Source organism: Balaenoptera ricei, chromosome 18 (assembly GCF_028023285.1).
Source record: "Balaenoptera ricei isolate mBalRic1 chromosome 18, mBalRic1.hap2, whole genome shotgun sequence".
Classification (NCBI taxonomy): Eukaryota; Metazoa; Chordata; class Mammalia; order Artiodactyla; family Balaenopteridae; genus Balaenoptera; species Balaenoptera ricei.
This window is the reverse complement of record NC_082656.1, coordinates 68,608,339-68,611,654: the sequence shown is the minus strand read 5'-3', so window position 1 is coordinate 68,611,654 and position 3,316 is coordinate 68,608,339.

Sequence of the window (3,316 nt, the reverse complement as noted above, 5' to 3'; positions counted from 1 at the left end):
TGCTCGGCACCCACACCCCCGCCCCTCACCGCCTGTGGCCGCGGCCCCACGTCTACAGCTTGAGATGGGGAGGTGAGGGGAGAGGGACCGGCGTCGCGGGCCCGTCCCCGGGAGTCTAACAGCCAATGAGGGGGCCCCTCCACCACGAGCCAAGGATACCCACCAATCAGAGGCTGAAATGGGCGGGACTGCAGATATGCAAGTCCCATCACTCCCCGGCCTTTTGGCTAGTTCCCGCCTTTTTTATGGAGACTCAGGAAGATGTTGCTTCAGGTTACGGAAAAATTATTGCCCTCCTCTCCTCCGCGCGCGCGTGTGGTGCTATTGCGCATGCGCGGGCGCGCGGAACGGGCCCGAAAGGTTTCCAGGCGTGCGTGGGATTCGAAAAGAGCTAAGAAACACACAACAGCAATGTTTCTGGTGAGGCGAGGAATACTCCAGCAAAGAAAGCCCTACGTGCCCATGTAGCGTACTGGACGTTTCCAATTTAATGTCTCAAAAGCACGTAACTGCCCCTGTCCATTTAATGCCTGGCCTCTCGGCACCTTCAACCGACTTTTTCCTCCTAGGTTTCCTGTCTTCTTGAGCTATGCCATCGTCCAACAGGCCAGACAGCTGAGAATTATAGCGACACCGCCCCCCCCCCCCTTATCGCCACCTCTCATACCTCTACATCCAATCAATTCAATGAAACAGAAGTTTATTAGCGCCTCTTCTGGACGGTTAGGTTAGGAAGTGCCAGCCACTATTTTATGCAGGCCACCATCTTACCATTATTTACTTGGCCTATGGCAACTAACCCGACAACAGTCAATTCTCTCCAACTGGTTTCACACAGTCTATCTCTAGCCTAGTACCACAGAAAGCTTTAGGAAGCGCAGTATGACTGTATCACTTTCCTTCAAAGTCTCTCAGTTGCCTTAGGACATAACCCAAACCCTTTAGAATATGACTTTCAAGTCTCTCGAATTGGCATCTCTCAACAGTTGATGTCCATCCTTACTGAGCCACTGTCAGTTTGCTAAACACACGCTAAGTTCTCCCCTCTGGGCCTATAGCACTTGCAGATCCCTCCTGCTGGAATACTTCACATATCCTACCCTTCAGCCTCCACTTCATCTCCTTTTCCTATTTTACTTTCCCAAGGCACGGTAAGAAGCCTTTCTCAAACCCTCAAATCTGTGTTAGATACCCCTGGTACCAGAATCCCTTACTGCCCTACCAGGGCAGTTACCACACTATTTTGTAAATGTCTATTGATTTATCTGAATCCCTTACTATATTGTAAGCTCCAGCTGGTCAGAGACTATGTCTGTCTTGATGAGAGTAGAAGCTCAAAAATCATTTCATGAATAAATGTATATAAATGATTTTCATTTGACAACAAGCTTTTATTACATGTAATCAAGTTCTCACAACAGACCTCATCATTTAGAAAAAGAAATCTTGAGGGAACATTTCATATATACCCAGAGTTTTTTATATCTGGATGACCAGGAATAAACTGGAGATATTAATATATGAGATTTTTATTTATTAAAATATTTTATTTATTTTTAATTATAAAAGTAATTCATGCAGCTTAGAAAAAAATTCACAGTCAAAAAAGTACGGGGAAAAAAAGTATGATGTAAAAATTGAAGTCCTCATTTCCTTCTTTCCCTGCTCATACGGATACCCAAAGGTAACTCCTTGTTAATAGTTTAGGGTGGATCCTTTAAGACGTGCATTTACAAATTATGTGGTGTTTGCAAACCAAGGACAGGAATAAAATTGGTCCTGAAAAAAATCTGAACATTGGCCTTGAATACTGTGACTATTTCTTCTTCTCTTCATAATCAACTTTGTTTTTCTCTCTCACTGAAGACAGGCTTCTTGATTCCTTGTTTCATTTGAATGAGTATAGCCACCAACAAGTTGCAAATTTTTATAGGTCCTCAGAGTTCAAGAAGAGCAACCAGACTACGCTAAAACCTTAGTCCAATTCCAAATCCCAGGAAGAGGATTCAGTTAGCCTATGGTGAGTCAGATGCACATCCTGTGGTCTGCCTGGGTGGGTCAACTTGGGGAGATGATAAAGGGTAGGGAAGTCTGGTCAGATAGAACCGTAAGTATTCACTACAATATATTTTGGTCCTCATTCCATGTTGGTACATTCTTTTTAAAAGCTATATATCAGCCCACTGCATTGAAGAAGTGAGACAATACTAGTAGGCATTTAGATTGTATCCAGTTTTTCATTATAGCAATGAACATACTTATGTTTTTCTGCAATTATCTATATTTTACATCATGAAATTTGGGGATCATAGAGTGGTGTGTACATTTGAACTTTTCATGTATGTTACCACTTGGCCCCCAAAAACAGTTGTAACAAATGACACATCCACATATACTGGGTATTCCCATTCTTCTTAGACTTTACCAGCACATTATGTGGAAAACAAAAACAAAAAACCAAGATATTTATCTATCTGAATAAACAGTATTTACTGATGGTTTATTCGGTGCCAGGCCTGGTCCTGAAGCCTTGGGATTATAGCAGGAAACAAAACAAAGGCCCTACCTTCATGGAACAGTAACAATGAGCAATTCAACATAAATGTTGAAGATGGCTATGGAGAAAAATAAAGAAGGGTAAAGTGGCTCGGCAGGGCTCGGGTACAGCTTGCTATTTTAACTGGAGTGATCAAGGAGGGACTCTCCACTAGGGTGGCATTCAAGCTGAGACCTGAGGGTAAAAACTAGGCAGACATCTGAGGAAAGGGCACCCAAGCCCAAGAGAAGAAGCATGCCTGGGAAATGCAAGGAAGACCAAAGGAGGGCAGGGAGGCTGAGGCAGGGTGAGTAAGAGGGAGAACAGTAGGAAGAGCTCTAAGGATAGGATCTAGGGAACATCTTTACCACGACTGCAAGCGGCCCGCACTGTCTGTAAATGGTGCCGACGACAAAGTAAAAGGCCATTTTGCAATTCCAACCTCCCATCTCCACGGTTCGAAAGAAGAGAACTAAGAGAACTGGAGTTCTCAGCTCAACCGGTGAGTAATCTGTGGAGATCGCTGTAGTTCAAGAATGAAAAGAAGGTCATCATTACTAACTCCGACCACACGTGTAGCTAAGTAAAGCCTAATCCACGGTGGTGTCATTTGCCCCGGAACCTTTAAGACCCTACTTTCCCAGCTACCCCAGTCACTCCAATCCTCCGAGGTGTTGGCAGAGAAGAGCTGCGCCTGCGCAGTGGCGCTGCGCGGCCCGCACGCCCGGAGGCCCCGCCCAGCCCTCAGTGGGCGGGGACAAGTCAGCCCGAGCTCCGGAA